General features: G+C 38.7%; 1 protein-coding gene across 1 annotated transcript in view; it reads left to right on the top strand.

Annotated features, from left to right (window-relative positions):
- The first annotated feature begins 360 nt into the window (after window positions 1–360).
- The window catches only part of FHIT (fragile histidine triad diadenosine triphosphatase), a 980189-nt gene continuing 960129 nt past the window's right edge, over window positions 361–20420 (top strand). The window contains exon 1 of the mRNA XM_072720552.1: window positions 361–382. The gene's annotated coding sequence lies outside the window, so the exon portion shown is untranslated. The remainder of the gene's footprint in view (window positions 383–20420) is intronic.

The following is a 20420-nucleotide window of genomic DNA, read 5'->3' on the forward strand; positions in this document are numbered from 1 at the left end:
AAAGGATTATCACTGCAGCTTTTAACTTCCCCTAGAAAGAGCTGAATGAGCGTGAATGGGGCGGAAGAGTCTTCAGTGAGAAAGTGTCCCCCCACCCCAAAACGCTCACAAAACCCCTAATCACGATGTAAGAATGCCACCCTGTTTTTGGTGGCGGCTGGCTACAAATGCACTAATTAACAATTACTGTACATATAGGCGATAATTACAAGGAGTTGTGTCGCGCACACAACTGGTGGCAACAGAATGCGGAGCAAAAACCGGGCCCTGTCGCCTGACCGTGGCCCTCTTTCACCTTAAGAGCGATCCTCGCCCATCAAGGTTTTGATTCTTGAAACCCAATGAGTGTTAATTGGAGGATTTGTTTTCTTATGCTTTCCAGGTGGGATATCTGATCACGAGAAATGGCAACTGTGATGTGATCCACAGTTGAGAACAGGAACTGTCCCCATTCTTTTCTTTTCTTTTCTTTTCTTTTCTTTTCTTTTCTTTTCTTTTCTTTTCTTTTCTTTTCTTTTCTTTTCTTTTCTTTTCTTTCTTTTCTTTCTTTTCTTTTCTTTTCTTTTTTTCTTTTCTTTTCTTTTCTCTTTTCTTTTCTTTTCTTTTCTTTTTTCTTTCTTTCCGTTTTGATGTGCAATCACCCCTCTGTCTCCAAATGGATTGCTGGGTGTGGGGAGAGGAGCCCTGTAGTAGGCAAAGCAGAAAATGAATTTGAATAAGCCTTACATTTGTTCTGAGGATTCAGGAGAGATGGAAGAGTTTTCTCACTTGAATGTATTTGTGCAGCAGACTGCTGAGAAATATGGGTCGTCCTGGTTTGTAATGTGGTGTACATTAAATTTCCTGGTGTGAGTTTTTTTTTTTTTTTTAACCTGTTTATTTGCTGGTAGTGTCTCTTCTTCTGAATGCAGGGTGTGAAGTTTGCTAATAAACTGACACCCTGTTTCTAAGAGACTTGGCCTGAAAGCCCTCCTGACAAGACAAGAATTTGTTTGTTGTTGTTGTTACAAATGGTGTAAAAAAAAAAAGGCAAAATTGACAATGAAGGACATTTTGAATACTTGAGCACTGTAAATAGTTTTGGAGGCAGTGATTTTATTTTTTGAGGGTGGTGCGTTTTGGAGTTTCTTTAAATGCTCATTTAATATTTTGGGTCTCAGCAGGACAATGTGTTGCTTTTAAAAATAAGAGTCGATAATGAGCCCATGGAGCCTTTAATTTATGATGTATCTGACAGCATTGTGGTAGATCTGATATGGGATGCATGCGATTATGTCTGCAAGCTGAAAATAAACCAGCTGGTATTTGTTCTGAAAACATTCTGAGAACACCCTCCTGTTAATGGCCCATGGCTTGATCCAGCATCTGGTAAACTAATATATTGTCATTTTTACCATGAAAGTCAGCACAAATCATTAATGATTCTGGCAACCATTTGCGTTCTTCTCTTGTCTAGAATACTCCAATTACCATGAAATTATTCCTATTAGCGGCATGATTGAATGATAGTAACCTGACTGTAATTTGTTGGCAGAAATTCTTTCATAATGACAATAATGAACTGTGCATTTGAGTCCTTGCGAGCTTCTGTTAAACAGGAAGGTTGGATATTATATGCTTCTAACCCTCATGAACAATACTGTGTGAATTGAAGGAAAATGTGCTGTCTTGCAGATTTGTTTCAAGGTGGGAACTTCTCATTTTGTTCAGTTCTTTGAGAGAAGGAATCACTGTTTGCCATTAAAAATGGTGTTCAGGGACTCCTTTTAGATATACACACATGATCATCATCAGTATATAGAACCTGGTGGGGTTCACTTTTGCTGTCATTATAGACAGAATTTGAATTTTTCAATGAAATATTCCACATATAATCATCACCAAAGAATGAAATGATACCATCAGTGCTAGTGACTAAAAAAACTAAAGAGAACTTGATACTGCCATGAGATTGATAAGTGTCATTTTTCTTTTACCCAATCTTGATCTGTAAGGCCACATGACCTGCCTAACTGGAAATGCCTATCAGGTAGTTACCCCAAGATATATAAGAGGAATGGCTGAAAGGATACCTATAGGTCCATGATAATTACTGGTAACTTTAGGACAGATTAGCCATATTCTCTAAAGGTCTAGGGAAACTAATTAATGTCAACATTTCAGTGGCCCACTTCATATCCTCTTGTCTCACTTGTTACTTGGGCCATCGCTGTGGAAACCAGCCTAGGGGAGCTATGACCAGAGAAGCCTCTTGCACATCCCCATCATCTGTCCTCATGATCTCAGGGTTGTGAGATCAAGCCCCATGTCAGGTTCCATGCTGGGCCAGGGATCTGCTTAAGATTCACTCTGTCCCTCACCTCCCCATTTTCTCCCTCTCTTAAAAGAAAAAGAAAAAAAAAAAAAGAAGAGTCATATATGTCACCTATATTAGATCCAGTGGACTGGGAAGTTATCCCTGAGAAGATGATATTTAAGCAGAGCTCTAAAGATAGAAAAAAGGCAGCTCTGCAAAGGAGGTGGAGCAGGAGAAACATGGCAGCATGGCAGCCAGAGGAATGATATATGCAAAGGGCCGGAGGCAAGAAATACCTCAATATAGTAGAGGTATAAAAAAAGACCAGTGTGACAATATTGCACTGGATAAGGAAGGGAGTGCACAAGATAAAGTTGGAATGTAAGGATGAGCAGGATTTTAGATGGCATCATATGCTGCTTTCTCCTGAATGCAAGGGAAAGCAATTGGAGGGCCTTAAGGACAAAAGTGATAGTTTCCAATTTATGGCTTTAAAACATGACTTTGCTGGAAAATAGGTGACTTTGTGTGGAAAATAGGTTGGGTTGGGTGACAAGAATAGATGTGAGGAGAACAATGAAAAAGCCACTGCAGCAGTCCATGTGAGAAATGATCAACTGGTCTAGAATAGAGTCAATAGACATGAATTAGAATTTATTCAAAGGTAAATCAAGATAGCAGCGATTAACTCTCATGATCACGATTGTATATTGGCCTACACATGAGGTTTGTGGGGACCACAGCAGGACAATGGAGGGGCGCCTGGGTGGCTTAGTGGTTGAGCGTCTGCCTTTGGCTCAGGGCATGATCCCAGGGTCTTGGGATCAAGTCCCACATGGGGTTCCCTGCAGGGAGCCTGCCTCTTCCTCTACCTTTGTCTCTGCCTCTCCATGTCTCTCATGAATAAATATATAAATTATTAAAAAAAATCAGCAGACATTAGAAAAAAAAGGAGTACAAATGGAGGCCACATCCCATCTGTCTAAATGTTTAACAATAATAAATCTAGCTAATTAAGGAAATATTTTTATCCTTCTACTATGAGAATATAACTTTTTAGCAACAAAATCTGAAAGTATAGCTATGATTTTTCTATGACTAAAAATTGGCAAGATATCTAAGCTAATTGAATTTGATTATTACTATACATGTTCTATTATTAGGGATGATATTTGGATGGGCTTTTAAAAAGAAATATTCGGGATCCCTGGGTGGCGCAGCGGTTTGGCGCCTGCCTTTGGCCCGGGGCGCGATCCTGGAGACCCGGGATCGAATCCCACGTCGGGCTCCCGGTGCATGGAGCCTGCTTCTCCCTCTGCCTGTGTCTCTGCCTCTCTCTCTCTCTCACTGTGTGCCTATCATAAAAAAAAATAAATAAATAAATAAAAAAATAAAAAGAAATATTCATAAATTATTACATATTTATTCCAAGTAAGTTATTTCTTATTTTCCATTCAGTAAAATAGATATGGTGGTATAATCAAGGTGGGGTGTTTTCATTCTTGTTTTTGTTTGTTACATAATTTGTGTCTATTGGCAGTAGTGATCTGATGCAGATCTATATCTGGGCCTTCGGGCCAAGTGGAGCCACACTCCTCCATTCACACATAGTCTGTGGTTCCTTTTGTGCTGCAGTAGCAGACGTGAGGAGTTGCAACAGCCTAAAATGTTTACAGTTTGGTTCTTTACAGAAAAGTTTGCTGACCTTGGACGTAAAGAATGAAAAGCTAAGTTGCCATTTGTATTTCCAATATATGAAATATGAATGTATTTTCATTAAGCTTCTAAATGAATGATAAACATAGAAACGTTAAATTATTTTTGAGTGTTTTCAGAAAAAAAAGATATCTCTTGTAAAATATCCAAACAATTTATTAGAATTAAAAGGCAAATGCAGACTACGTAATGAATAGAAAAATTTTATGTCAACTGAAAGATGCTGGATTTTACATTTTTTTTTTATTTTTGAGGATTTAAATGAAATCTTAAGTTTTTTCATAAAAAATAAAATGATTTTCAGTTTTGTGTTCAGTGTCTAGTTGCCAATATAAAAAAATGACATCAGACTTCACGCATCTTATGCTGTGACAAAGGTATATTCAAATTATAGGAGAGCATGCATTACTAACTATTGTAAGATGTACCTAAACCACCATGTGCAACAGTAGTGAATACTGCTGGGATTTGTGAGGCCTCTGAAGCAAACAAAGAAATAGCATAGCAAGTGTCTGATGAGAAAGAGTAGATGTGCAAGACTGCTAGGAACTGAGACTTTTTATGGCAAGAATCTATGGCACTGGGCGCCTGGGTGGCTCAGGTCATGATCCCAGGGTCTTGGGATCAAGTCCTGCATCAGGCTTCTCTCTCTGCCTATGGCCTATGTCTCTGCCTCTCTCTCTCTGTGTCTCTCATGAATAAATAAATAAAACCTAAAAAAAAAAAAATCTGTTGCACTCCTGTTATCTGAGAAGAAAGCTGACAAATGAATTTGCCTTGCTCTCATTTAAGCCCTTCTTTGCTTGACATCTGCCCATACCACAGAGCCATGTGCGGTTTTGCATTTGCATAGCCACAACCCTCCCTGACACTCACTCAGTCACCTTTTCTTTAATGACATTAAGCAAAAGAGGTAGAGAAGCATTTGAGACAAAGAAGAGAAGTGACTAATTGTGTTGTACAGGAACCAAACGCCAAATCCTGAGTAACAGAGACCCTGTTGTGTTTTCTAACCATTTTTGGTTGGGCTATTTGTGGTATGGAGCCCCCTCTGAAACATGGGGTTCAGGATATATCAAATGATAGAGTAATGCAGTACATGATGTGCACACTATAAAGATGCAAGGAGAAATAAGCAGAAACATTGTAACAGAGGATTTTAATCTCTGAATCTGTGGAAAATCAAGTAGGTTAAAAACATAATCTGAACAAAATAATTGATAAAGATGAAGTAGATAATTATATCTAAATTTAGACCCTGATGATAGAGAATATAACTCCTTTTCATAGGTCTTTGGAAAATTTGTGGTACATGGCCTTTCTAGGCCACAAAGAAATCACAGAGAATATCAAGAAGGTTGAAATAGTAAAGTTCCCATCACTTGATTCTAATGCAGTAAACTAGAAATTCATTATTAAAATCTTACAACCTGGACATCTTAAAACACCATGATGAGCAACTCTTAATTCAAAGAAACATTCAAAATCCAACTTGAAATGTATCTAGACAGCACGGATAATGAAAATATAACACTTGTAAACTTATGGGCTACTGCTAAACACTGTGCTTAGAAGAAAATGTATATCTTTGAACACCTATATAACAACAACAAAAAGAATGAGAAAGTGCCTTAGTCCATCTGGGCTGTTTTAACAAAATACCACAGACCAGGCAGTTTAAACCACAAACATGTATTTCTCACAGTTCTAGAGGCTGGGAAGTCCAAGATCAAGGCTCCAGTAGGTTCAGCATCTGGTGAGAGCCCACTTCTTGGTTCACAGAGGTTGTCTTCTTGCCGTGTCTTCACGTGGACAAAAGGGGAGAGAGCTCTCTGGGGTCTCTTTTATAAGGACACTAATCCCATAATAATTTTTTTCCTTGTTATTTAGCAGAGCTCTCATAACCTAATTACCTTCCAAAGTTCCTACCTACAAACACCATCACAATGGGGATTAGGTTTCAACATATAAATTCTGGGAGGGCTTAGTCAATCTATAACATAAAGGATTTAAACATTGGACTTAAGAATAGGAAAATAGATAGAAGGAATGCAGAAAGAACCAAATAATACAGTCAAAAATGAAATTCTCTAGTCTAAGACAAACCCAGTGAGTATCTTGAATAAACCCAAGTGCTGTTTCTTTGAAAGCAATGCAAAGGAATGAAATAATTCACCTACTAACCTACTCATGAAAAAGATAAGGAAAACAAAAACACAAAATTAAAAGTGAAAAGGGGGTGGGGAAAGAACCATGATTAAAGAAGAAATTAAAAGAATAAAAGGAGAACTTTTACAAAATATTTTGCATAGAACTTTGAAAATCTTGATGGAATGGATTTTTTTAAATAGGTAAATAAGGTTAGGAAGAACTTCAATAACATTGGAAAAATCTGAGGAAGTTATCAGAGATCTAAAAGAAAGCCACGATGGTGCCTGGGTGGCTCCATCAGTTAAGCACCTGCCTTCAGCTCTGGTCATAATCCCCGGGTCCTGGGATTGAGCCCTGCCTCTCACTCCCTGCTCAGCGGAGAGGTTACTTCTCCTTCTCTCTCTGCCATTCCCCCACTGCTTGTGCTCTCTGGTTCTATCTCTTTGTCAAATAAATAAATAAAATCTTAAAAAAATAAAAGAAAGCCACATATCTTCATGCTTTCAGAGGTAAATTATATGAATCTTTTAAGGAACAGATAATGATAATACTATTTAATTCTTTTTTTTTTAATCTTTATTTATTTATGATAGTCACAGAGAGAGAGAGAGGCAGAGACATAGGCAGAGGGAGAAGCAGGCTCCATGCACCAGGAGCCCGATGTGGGATTCGATCCCGGGTCTCCAGGATCGCGCCCTGGGCCAAAGGCAGGAGCCAAACCACTGTGCCACCCAGGGATCCTGATAATACTGTTTAAAATAAGAATTGGCAAAGTTAATTTATATCTGCACAGTGGAACACTGTGCAGTCATTAGATAGGATACAGAGGTTTTGTGTGTGGCTATGGGACAATCTCTGTAATATATTAAGGGGAGAAAAAAAGCAAGAGCCTCGTATCTATTACATCACCTTTTGAGTGTGTCCGCATGTGTGCATGCACATGCATGCACACCTGCATATAATATCTAGAGAGGAATACAAAAGCAACTGAGAACAATGGTTACCTTAGAAAGTAGCAACTAGAAGACAGGTAAGAGGCAGATACTTTTAAGTTCATGTGCTTTTGTACTTTCTGAATCTGATACTACATAGTAAAAGACTTATAAAAATAAATTATCCACAACACCAAGAAGGAAAACTGCCAATGTGTCTTTATGAAGCCAACATAACACAGACTTTGGTGAATCTGACGAAGGAGCTCAAAATAGGAAACTATAAACCAGTCTCATTCATGGACTCATGATGAAAACTTACAGTAAAAGTTTATGAATATAATTCATATTATTATTTTTTTTATAATTCATATTATTAAAAGAATATTAGCCGTATCAAATAGTGTGCTTATTCCCAGAATGCAATGGTGTTTCAATAATGGACAATGTATTAATATACTCTTAACTTCTATCCTGTATGGCCTCTCATGTGATAGAACTATGTGTGCTCAGCTGTCATCTATCTATAACTATATTTATATGTCTATCTGTTGCACTTTTATCAAATCTCAAATGCTGTCAATTATAAGATATCTGATTATAGAAATGTTAAAATATGAAAAACTGTTTATCTTAGAATCAATGAACTGCAGTGTCCTTCACTCCATCCCCCTCCTCCATCCCTCCCTCCAGCCTTCCATTTTTCTCTTATCCTTTTTCTTTGCTATCTATCTATCTATCTATCTATCTATCTATCTATCTAAAATATATACAAGATATATATTTAGGTGAAATAAAGTAAGGACAGTTTGAATACCATAGTCCAATCTATATTTGTAAAATTAATATTTATACAGATACATTTTGTGTATATGTGTGTGTGTTCTTCCCTCAGCAGGATTTACAGAAAACTATAAATAAGGATCAGTTTCACTTGATGGGATGAGCACAGGGTGTTATGCTCTATGTTGGCAAATTGAACTCCAATTAAAAAAAAAAAAGGATCAGCTTTAGAAAGAAGGTAGTGGCAAGGGTGAGAGAAGGGAGACTTTTATTTTCTATCTTTCTGTACTACTTGATTTCTCCAAATTTTATTCTATACTTGCTTTTATAAAAAAAAAATCTGGGGCACCTGGGTGGCTCAGTCTTTTAAGCATCTGCCTTCAGCTCAGGTCATGATCTCCTGGGATCGAGGCCCATGTCTGGCTCCCTGCTCAGCTAGGAGCCTGCTTCTCCCTCTCCCTCTGCTGCTCCCCCTGCTTGTGCATTCTCTCTCTCTGTCAAATAAATAAATAAAATCTTAAAAAAAGATCATCAGGAGTTTTCATGGCAGAAAATATGGGCCATTTGTTGCTTTGTAATAGAAGGTGCCAGTGAACTACCCAGATCCCCCTGCTGTCTTTTGCCATCTTTGTGAGGCTTACACCAGCTTCTGGGTCTTTTCTTTCCAGTGCTGCATCTTTGCAGGATCAGCTGGAGCTACAGGTTTTGCTGGGCCTGCCCAGACCTGGAAAGGCAGCTCTCAGCCCGTGATTGAGTGGTGAGAGAAATGTGAAAGCCCAAATCCCTTGCCCAGGTGGGAAGACTCCCTTCAAAGGACTGTATCCTAAATCCTACCCTTGTGTGGCTTCTTGCCTCTCCCTGTCTGGCTTCTTGCTATTGCCTCAGGAGTTTCTCATGGGAGCTATTCTTTAATAAATCACTTGTATGTAAGGTCTCTTCTCAATGTCTGATTCTGAGACCTAAGACATTCATGTTTTACTTTTAATTATAGTTTATTAAAAAGAAATCTTTAAATGTTCTATGTATGTGTATGTATGTATATAAAAGAAAGGACATACAGTAGAATCAGATTATATTGAGACTGAGGAAATGAGGGCTTCTCCATTGAGCCTTCTTGTATCTTACAGGCATTGGAATCCTTTATTTTTTTCAGTTTTTAACTGCTTCAGCCTTTGCTGTTCTAGTTTCAACAAAAGGACATCTGCCCACCAACTTTAGTGCAGCTATTAATTTTCCTGTACGTATTTAAAGCCCACTCTTCAGCAACTCATAGCTAATGTATTATGCAAGTTCCTAACAACTTCTGGGTCTCATGTTGGTAAAGCACAAACTGTCAATTCTCAGTGGAAAGAATAAAAGAAATTGTATAACTAAAGGATAGCTTCAAAATGCAATTACTAGTGGCTGTAAATAATTCCGCCTACTTTAAGAAAGTCCTGTAGTATGATTCCTCAGTAGTGGACCTCAGTGGGCAAGTGAATTACCAAAAAGCACTTTGCTTGTAGATTGCATTGGTGCCTTTGAGTCCAGAGTTCATTGTCAAATAAAGTATGTTATTTGGGTGTAGCAGTTTTGCATTTTTAATCATGTGTCATCTCCCAGTCGTTCATTTGCAAAAGGTCTGCTGGTCATCAGTGTCAACTGGCCCAGCAATGCTGCAAATGGTTGTGTTCCTCAGGCAGTTCATTTATTCTGGTAATTGTCGAAGTATTTATAATTCTCTTCTCTTTATCCTGAATGTGTGCCTGTATTTACAGCCATAAATTTCTCTGGATTTGAGTGGCTGTCGACAGTATGGTTTTAAGTGTAACATACTCTGTATGTGTGTGTGTGTGTGTGTGTGTGTGTGTACGTACACACACATTTATATACATGGATATTTATTCTCACACCCACAAACAGGGTAATTTATAGCATAACACACATACAAGCTTCAAAAAAAAAAAAAACCCTGTGCCTGTCATAAACGGCGGAGTGTTTTCTCTGTAGTGTAGTGCTGGGAATTAGAGGGATAATGGTGTCTAAAGTGTTTATTTCTGCAGGGGTAGGGTGAGGAGGTCTTGGGCAGTGAGCCATCTTGATTGGAAGCTGCTTCTGCTGCTATCAGGGCAGGGCATCTCTCAACAGCCCCTGAGAGAGGTCACCAAATCTTCCAGCCCACTGTGCCTTTGTTTGGAAGGAGCCCACCACCTGCAAGATCCTGGGAACTGATTCATTAGTGAGTACTGATGGGGAGTCAGTAGTTTGGGCAAGAGGGATGCAGGCAACCGACTCTAACAAAACAGTTAAGCATTGCTTACATTCTGCCTCTGTTCTTTTTTATGTATGTCTGTAATAAAGACACTATCCACCGTTGATTGTCTGACTTAGTTAGCATTCAGTTTGCCTTTTTAAAGGGAGACAAAGATTTAGGAAATCTAGGGATTGGCATATTCTCTTTCGTACTTGCTTTGACACCATTCAGGGCTGGCAATTTGTTGATACCTGACAGAGGAGCTAAAATCTGGTTTGCGTTGGGCGCTGGGTGCTTCAGACATACTCTGATTCCATATTTTATTATGAGTATTAGCTTTATCTCTCCTTATGTTTCTTGAGGTCTGGAATAGGGCTTTACATTTCACTTGTATCTTCAAAATATGTTACATATACTCCAGGAATACTGGGTGCATGGTGGATGCTCAGTAAGTACTGATCAGTTGGACTCCCTCCAAGATGTTCACTGAGCTTCTGCTTAGCTCAATCGTAGGCTGTAATAATGGTCAGGTGGGAAGTTTTAGTTCAGTGTTTATTCAGAGTATTAGCTAGGTATTTCTGTTGAGTTTGTATCAGTGGTTTTCATTCCTTTTTTTTTTCTCTAGCTGGGGAACTTATGCTTTAATGGACTCGAGTGTGGGGCACGATATGTACAACAGAGGAAAGGGGAGTTGCTCTGTCTGATACAGGGGTGGGAATTGGGGCTCAGATGGAGCGGCTTCATTTCCATTGCTCACTCTTCTGTCCTGCTCCATTTCCCCAGATATCCCCAAACCAAGTGGTCAGTGACTCATCTCCTAGGATGGAGAAGGCTCCTCAGAGTATAGTGCGTAAACCATTAATCTAAGGAAAGGGTCTTTGAGTATATTATTAAATTTGATCCACCATTTTTAAAAATAGACTTAATTATCTAGGGAAGTTTTAGGTTTACAGAAAAATTGAGCAAAAACTACAAAGTTCCCATGTACCTTCTCTCCTTCTACCCAGTTTCCCCTACTTTTCACATCTTGCATTAGTGTCATTAATTTTATAACTGATGAATCCATATTGATACAATGCTATCAACTAAAGTCCCTACTTTACATTAGGGTTCACTCTTTGTGTGTTCATTCTATGTGTCTTGACAAATGCATAATGTCATGTATCTATCATTATAGTGTCAGGCAGCATAGTTTTACTGCCCTAAAAATACCCTGTGCTCCACCTATTCATCCTGAGGTTGAACATTTTTTAAAGGACTCTAATGCTTACGAGAGTGATGATGGCAGGGATGAGTTTGATATTATACAAGTTCTGCTTTGTCTCTTCATCACACTTGGAAAAAACTTGAGATTTATACTCCCAAAGGGGCTAATTGGGATTGCAGATAGTGATCATGATTCTTCTCTGATAACTCAGTAGACCATTTACAGCTTTTGTGTTTTGGGAGGCCTCTGATTTATCAGGGAAGCTAAATGTCAAGGTAGATTTCACTTGAATGATATTATGCTTTTTAAGGTATGTTGTGATATGTTCAAATCTAATGTGTTAATACTAATTTTGACTATTTTTGTGTCCAGTTTCTCAACCTGTTCTTCCAAATACTAATTTGTGAAATACATTTCTTAGTTTGAGGGCCTGTCTTTGACTTTGGTGTGTTGCTAATTATGCACACAAATTTTAGAACGGCACTGACAATGAATACAAAATATTAATAAACCAACAAGACAAGCAGTTTTCAAAAATCACATTATGTATACTTAATGCCTAACTGACCTTTTCCGCAGTTACTTAAATCTTTTAAAAATTCATTTAATTTCAAAGCCAGAGTATTAGCCTATTTATATGTAAATTGTCTTTAATTCATGCATTGATTTAAAAGACTAATCCAGAAGATCTTTTACCACAAGTGACCTTTTTGACTCTACACTTCTGGGAAAACTGTGAAGTGGTTTCTTGGTGACCTCGCATCCACCTGTGGTACAACATATGCCAACTCTGGTCTGTATAAATCACTCACAATTGTATAGTTTCCAACCAACACTGAATTATTAATGGTATAATTATTCTAGTTCCTATCAGAATTTCCACAGAACCATTTACTGGGACTTTTTTTCTTTCTTTTTTTCTATTTTCATCCTCAACCAACAATCTTATTGGAAGCTTCACTAAGAAATATAGTCTGTTGTTCAAGGGACACGGAGTCAGGTGCTTAATAGTAGTTACTGCCTACAAAGAGCCTGGATGTCAAAGAAGCTTAAATTTATATTACTGCCTGCCATCCAGACCTGAGAATCTAGAGAATCTTAGGAAAGCAAACAAAAGAGGTTAACATCAATATTCTTGCTGCAATATATATATCTAGGCAACCCTTGGTTTTCTCTCTGTGTTTAGTTCACTTTAGGGGATGTCTTAAGTCAGTGCTTTATAATATGTTTTCCTTTTTCTGGGGACACATATAATTCGGAATTTGCTGGTGTTTAATTTAAATCTCAACCAGTGTAAGCCATTTGAAGTAAAATTGAATGTGCCATATAGGATATATATGTATTTGTCTATTCTAATCTCTTTCTCCCTCAATATTGATGTCTCTGTCTGTTAGGGTTTCCACCTGTGGTACATAAAAAGAAGCCATGAATGCCCAGAATCATTTGCAAATGTGTGTGTGTATTTGTATTTGGTGTGAAGTGTCATCACAGTACACAACTCTATGGAGTAAGAAAATTCCCTTAGACTATCATGTGAATGGCAGCACCCCCCATCCCTACCCTATAGTTGCGTGTGTTAAGGCTCTATATGTGTATATACTTCCCCTCAACCTCCAGTATCCATACCTTTCACAATTTTTTAAAAGATTTTATTTATTTATTCATGAGAGACACAGAGAGAGGCAGAGACGTAAGCAGAGAGAGAAGCAGGCTCCATGCAGGGAACCCAATGTGGGACTTGATCCTGGGACACTTGATCCTGGGACTCCAGAATCATGCCCTGGGCTGAAGGGAGACATTCAACCACTGAGCCACCCAGGCATCCCCCTTTCACAATTTTTAGGACAGGTTGTAGGATTCCAAAATAGAGGAGAGCTACTAAACATACACGCATGTACATACATGCACACAAACTTACTGAATACACATGTATATGCTCAATATACATGCAGTTGAAGCTCGGTTTTTATAGCATTTATGTTCGAGAAAGTTGCCACAAACATTGATTTAATGAAGGCTTAACCATTGCTCTTAGAGAAAATTCAGGGTTCCTGCAAGTCTCTGGCCACACATTGTGGTTAACTGATGAGCACATAACTTTGTTTTACGTTTGTTTTTTTGTTTAAAGTCACATAACTTAATTTCTATTGTTGATTTGTTAACACTGAACACGTGGCCAACAGCATCGTAACTCATGCCCAAATGAAGTGAATTGAACACTTGTATTTTCTCCATTTTGCACATTGCAGCCTTCTTGCACTCAGGAATGTTGGGTAGCCCTACAGCACTATTATACCTGGGCGCCACTTTAAACAGGGAAATGCCAGCAAAAAGCACAGCAATGTGAAAAACGTAGCACTAAATAGACCCCAGAAAAGAGAGTTATTTACAGTATGAGAGTTGGAACAAGAAGGCAGAGTGTCATTTTGTTCAACCTCACTTGGGAACATGTGTCTGGAGACAAATCTGTCACCACCCTGTGCATGCCCACAAGTGGCTGCAAATGTGCCATGAGCATTGATTTTGGAGTTACAGGTAAATTCTAATGAGTAGGCAAATTCACAAATACAGAGTTCAGAAATGATGATGAGAAACTGTGTATGTATATATTTGCTTATCTGTTTCATTGCGAGGCATGTGCAAGTTTGGGTGATTTCAGGGTGAACAGGTAGACAGGAACACTGCCTTCGTGAAACTGGCATGCATCCTGTGGAAGACACAGATAATAAACAATTAATTATTTAAATAATTACCTTATTATAACAGTGGTACCCACTCTAGTGGAAGGGTACCAGGGGCTGCTAAAGCATGTAAGAAAGCCCCAGCCCAGGCTGAGTAGTGAAGGAGGGCTTCTCTGAGGAAGTAACATTTGAGCAGTGCTCAGAAGGATGGATAAATATTCAAGAAAACATTGCATGTTAAGCTGTAGAGGATACTTACTTGAATTCACGTTTTCTGATATTTTGCTTTTCTCCTTTAGGTAGAGTTGGTGACATTTACGTCAGTATATATTTTCCAATGTAGGAAAGCTTTTCCCTTTACATCTGCAACAAGATTTCACCTGTATGGACCATTACCTGGAAGCTACCTCCTCTTTGTCTGTTAGCTGGAGACTGGAGTTAGAAGATGCTGACAAAATAGTGTATCAGACAGTGTGGGTTAGTAAAATATGGCTTTAGGATGGAGAGACTCTTTCTCCTCTCCATTGTCTGTTTCTTCTTCTCTTTTTGTCTTTTTTCAGTCCCGCCTCCTTCATTGGCCCTCTGCTTTCTTTTTTCTACACTGACTTTTCCTTTAAAGATGATTACTTGGATTCTGAGAGATGAAAGAAGCCCTCCGATTCTTCCCAGTGGGTTAAGCTTCTCACTGGAAGTTGAATAACCAGGTAGTATATTTAAGCTGTAAAACTGCCTCTGGCTTCTCCTACCCCATACTGAATAAACTCAGAGAACTCTATGAAATGAATTAATTTTTAAACTCATTGAATCGAAGTTAAGCACTTAAAAATATATCTTTTCCATTTGTCTAGGCCAGGTTAGTAACATAGATGTGACCCTTGATAGGAGGGGAAAATTGGCACGTTTATTTGTTCATCCATTCACAAATATTTATCAACCCTCCACTTTATGATAGGGCCCTGTGCAAAGCACTGGTGATAGGAAGATTGAAAAGGCATGTTCCTCCTCATGCCTGTCTTCTCTCAGATTTGTCTGGAATAGCACCAGCCTTTTCAGGTTATAATTATAATCATATGTAAACATTAGTTAGATGCTTACTCCATGCCAGGTTCCATGGTAGCCTTTGACGTGCATTTTCTTCACAGTGCCCTTAGGAGGTGGGTTCTAGTACTATCCCCATTTATAGATGAAGTCTTAACTGAGATTCCAATAGCTGAAATAAATAACTTATTTGAGGTCGGTTATTGGTAAGTAATGGATCGAGCTAGAGTGTGAGCCACCTCTACTTCTAAGCATCATTTCTTCTAAAAATCCTTATGAGTAACTCAGCAACTCGGAATTTTAGTTTGAGATGCCAACTAAAGTAAGCTTGTAACATTTAAAGAATTTTTTATTTTCACAAGTTTCTTGCAGGTTATGGTCTTGTTTCTTACCAGAAAACACCTGTCTACAGATTTTATAAGGAGAAAATTTAGGCACCTAGTGATTAAGGAACTTGCCCAAGCTGTTAGGAAGAAGTGTGTCTGGGATTCGGCCCAGGGCTGTCTTAGCTTTGATTTCCAAGGGTCTCCTTCTTTTTAGAAAGGAGCTTTTTAAAAAAATATATATTGCTTTTTTTTTCCAGATTTCAATACTAATTCATGCCAAACATGGAAATGTTAGAAAACACATAAATAACAACAGCAAAAATGAGATATTAAATTCTTCTGCCTTTATATCCATACTATTTCACTAATCATGAGAAGTGCATTGTGTTTGTCTTTTGGAGTATTTTTTTCCTCTCTTGCCTGTGCATTCATTTTGTTTCTAGCATGAAGCTATTTGCTAAAGGAAGGTAAGGAAAATTTCATTTAATTCTGCCTCTCATAGCACCTGTCTTCTTACTAAGCATATGTAAATTTTCAGCAAATACTTATTGCTTTAAATTGAATTGAAATCACCTAATGCTTGCCCAACATACCCCTTTTGCAACTACAGGATACAATGACACAACCCCAGAGGCCCAGAGAAGGAAGGGAATCATATTTTTCCATCATTCTCAAATTCTGTACCCCTATGCCTGGGGAATTGCTCAATTGCTGTGCTTTTTTCTGGGATGAAACTCAGTGTACATCAAGGTCAGCTTTCAGATGCATCAGAGAGCAAAGCTGCAGTAGTGAATGAGTTCTCCCCAGCCCCTTGCTCATATCAGGAATATAGTGGATGTTGGCAGAGTAAGTCACGGAGGCAACTCCCTCCCTGGGGGTTTAATGGTACACTCTTTGCCTGCAGTGTAGGAAGTGGGCTCATGGACTTCTCCAGGCTTCCAGATTGCATCATTACAACAGGCCACTCTTATCTTTACCTTCAACTTGGCACCACGGATCTCACTCATTATGTCCGAGGGCTATTCTGTTATCACTCCCTGATTTACTCCTTCTTCTTAAGATTTTCCTTTTTGTTTCTGGACAAAACACTGTCTCTGCTTCTGCTTCTTTTCTTCCCAACTGTTCTTTCTCTGTCTCATATTTCAGCTTTTCTTCCTGCTTCCTCACTCTGGGCACTTCCTAAAGTTTACTCATCAATCCATTGCTATGTCTTGATGATATATTTTCTAGAAACTTCCTCCAGAATTCTAGGTTCAGTGATTATCTCCATGAGGAGAACACCCAAGAGTCCCAACTACTCCAGCTACATTTCTGGCCTTTGTTCAGATCCCCATCTTCCTAGCAGAAGTGCAGGGGACAGTGAAGTAAGCTGGTACTAGTAGGGGCTCTTACCCACCTCTCCTCCCCTAGGCCTGAAGGATGAGAGGGGGAAGCAGTGACAAGAACTTAAGGGAGAGCTCTGTAGAACAAGCTACCTGACAGCATGCAGTGACTTTCAGAAGATGGGAATAGCCAGCCCAGGCATCTTATGGTGTGGTCCCAATCCTGAAGTCATCAGATTCTCACCAGAATTTCCCATTGACACAATATATCTTTAGCTTTTCAAGCCTTTCTTCTCTGACCTCTTTGTATTACAAACCATATCAAGGACCCACTGACTTGTAGTTGATCAATAAAAGAAGCCATGTTGGGGCTTCTTGACCCTCCAGTGCCCATTGAAGGTCTCACAAGGGAAAAAAATGTGGCTGGTGTTTCCAAGGTCTCCCCTTTCAGGGTTGGTCCAAATTTGCCCTTCTGGCTTTTTTCAAGTGGCCAAAACAGACACCAAATGAACTTGGTAAATAAAGAAAGATTGTGTGGATTAGCATCAAGCTTGTAAAGGGCTTTTCTTCAAGATGGGGTTAATTTTCTTATTGCCATGATATTCCTTTCATACCCTTATCTCTCTAGCACATCAAGTTTGCATGTGATCCCTGCCTCTCAGCCTTGTCCTTGGGTTTCCCTTGGGGCAGCTCTGGTTTAGGATTTTGTAATTTTTCCAATATTGTATTCCAGTCTCTACTCACATGCTACTTCCCCTTAAAGGCCATCCCTTCATCACCTGACCTAAAGGAACACCTTTCTCCTGCTAACTTTGTAAGTCACTATCTCTGACATCATTATCTGGTTTATGGTCTTCATACTGATACACACTAAAATGATCTTGTTCCCACATTTATTTATTTGCTTAGGTAGGTATTTCCCTATCTCCTTATTCTATTCTCCATCAGGAGAATTACATCCCATGAGGGCAGGGATTGAGCCTATCTTGCTCACCAAACTCTCCCCACAGCTTTGAATAGGACATGCCATAAAAGAAGTTCTCAGCTGATACATTTTGAGTGGTTGAACTAAATTTCCTAGGGTATGAGGATTGAGACCAGTGATGGAGCCCTTCTACACAGAATCGTAAAGTTTTCTTTTGACCAAGTTTTTCACCTTGGGACTCCTTTTTGCAAGTATGTTTATTTGGAGTATTCTCAGTTTTTAAAAATGATCATGACTTTAAAATATTATTAAATGATTTAGGAAAGTAAAAGAAGTAGTTTATTCTCTACGACCTTACATCCTTCATCATTCAGCCAAGCAATACTCTTCCCTGTTACTTTATTTGTAGATGACCTTATGTTTTTCTAAAAGCCGTTGAAGTATTTTTATCTTGTGGTATTTTCACAGTAGACTTTGCAGAATAGAGGGAACTAGTAATATCATATGAGCTTTGCACAGGAGGAGATTGAGCCCTAGAGATGTCAAGTGGCATAAATTTGCATTCTTTGTAAGTTGAAAAGTGGTGAAGAACCTCAGATTGATTCACACTGTCATTCATCCTTTACTTCTCTTTTCTTTCTTTCTTTCTTTCTTTCTTTCTTTCTTTCTTTCTTACATTCTTTTTTTCTTACATTCTTTCTCTTTCTTTCTTTCTTTCTTTCTTTCTTTCTTTCTTTCTTTCTTTCTTTCTCCTCTTCTTTTAATATTAACCTCCTTACTAGCTTTTCTTTTCTTAGGACTTGATATGCCATTTGTTCTACATTGTCAATGATTTTCTCTAGGTCTTTAATTCCTTTATGAATGTCCCCCTGGTATGCTTGATGGTGCAGAAACAGTATTCAATTCTTGTACTTTAGGTTTTCCAGGATAGTATAGTGGTTGGTGCAGGGTAAGCTTATTGGTAAAGGAATGACTTAATGAATCAGTAAGAAATATCTAGCTTGTCTAGAGGCTAAGTCTTGCAATCAACAAGAAGGCGATTTAAAAATATAATGAACTCATGAGAAGGAGCTCACAAATTCATTCCCTATTCTTTTGGCATTCTACCTTCCAGAGACTGTAAGTGTATTAGAAACAAGTTTGGTCCTTGGGGGTAGGAAACCCAAGTTGTTGTCCTTGCTTTTTCTTTTTCTTTTTCTTTTTCTTTTTCTTTTTCTTTTTTTTTTTTTTTTTTAGAATTTTATTTATTTATTCATGAGACACACACACACACACACACACACAGAGGGAGAGAGAGAGAGAGGGAGAGAGAGAGAGAGAGGCAGAGACACAGGCAGAGGGAGAAGCAGGCTCCATGCAGGGAGCCCGATGGGGGACCCGATCCTGGGTCTCCAGGATCACGCCCTGAGCCAAAGGCAGGCGCTAAACCGCTGAGCCACCCAGGGATCCCATGCCCTTGCTTTTTCAATAATTTGCTGTTTGGCTTTGGTAAATTCATTTGTGTGCTGAACTTTGATTCCTTCTTCTATAATAGAGGCTTTCAAACTGTTCTTATTTAAGAGCCAGCATCCTGTTTGTTCAAACGATTGTCTTATTTAGACTGTTAAAAAAAAAATAGAATGACATAAAAGGAGCTGTGTTTGTTGAAACAACATCATGGGCTTAGTATGCATTGACATGGTTTGGAAGCTGGTGATCAATAAAATGGACATAGTAATATCTACTCTGCCCATCTATCTAAAATAAGGCATGTGAAGAAGTATCATAAGATGTGTTTTATTCTATCAATTTAGATGCCATCAATGAAGATAATTTTACCATTTTCTTATCGTCCTTTAGTTGATCCACCAAACATGCAACTGCAAACCCAGACCAAAATTTTAAAGTCTTAAAATTGAGCAGCCACATTCCAGTAGGAATGTTGTAATTCAACAGGAATGAGTTGAGAACACTTGGAAAAATACTATTCAAGAGGGTTATTAAAGGCAAAATGAGGGTACAGCTATATGAAAGGAGAGGGTATTAAGCCAGAAATTGGGCTGGTATTATGTGGCGTTAATTAAACTTGTTAACAAGTCACAATAATGCCACTGTAGCTTTAGTCTGAGAAGCTGTAATCTAGTTCCCAAGTGAATAAACTGTAAGGCCAAAGGCCGAATAGTTTAACAAAAGGGAATTAGATGATTATCTTGTACACCAGAAAAGCAATGATATTGTGGCTTAATTAAAGAGCTTGGTAGGAAGCTCAAGTTACAAGTTAGAGTCTTAAAGCAGTTGCCTGGTCATTTGCAAGATGCTCGGATGGTTTAATTGATGAGAAAAAAGAAGAAAAGAACCCAATCACCACTGACATCTAAGGGCTGAGACTCTGGGAAAACAGTAGCGCTGCAATGGTACACAAATGGTGGCTGAGGGAAAATACAAGGGGGGATAATTTAATATAGTGATGATAAAGACTAATGGAATGAATAGGGAGTGTTTCCTTAGCAATCAAGAAAATTGCATTGACAGGTATTAGACATCCATATGATCAGGGGGATTAAGTCTAAGGAGATTTGGGGGCTTAATTGGACACAGAGCCAGAAAGTACACTAATAAATATTGATGTTCTGGGTTTTAACCTTGGGTTAATTGTTGGGTTCCAACTGTTTTGAAGTTTCTGTGACTATGCTATGTAGATCATAACTGTTAATATCTATCTTTCTGCCTGAAATATTTGATTGGGGCAGCCCAGGTGGCTCAGCGGTTTAGCGTTGCCTTCAGCCCAAGGCGTGATCCTGGAGACCCGGGCTCCCTGCATGGAGCCTGCT

The sequence above is a fragment of the Vulpes vulpes genome, chromosome 9 (genome assembly GCF_048418805.1).
Source record: "Vulpes vulpes isolate BD-2025 chromosome 9, VulVul3, whole genome shotgun sequence".
Classification (NCBI taxonomy): domain Eukaryota; kingdom Metazoa; phylum Chordata; class Mammalia; order Carnivora; family Canidae; genus Vulpes; species Vulpes vulpes.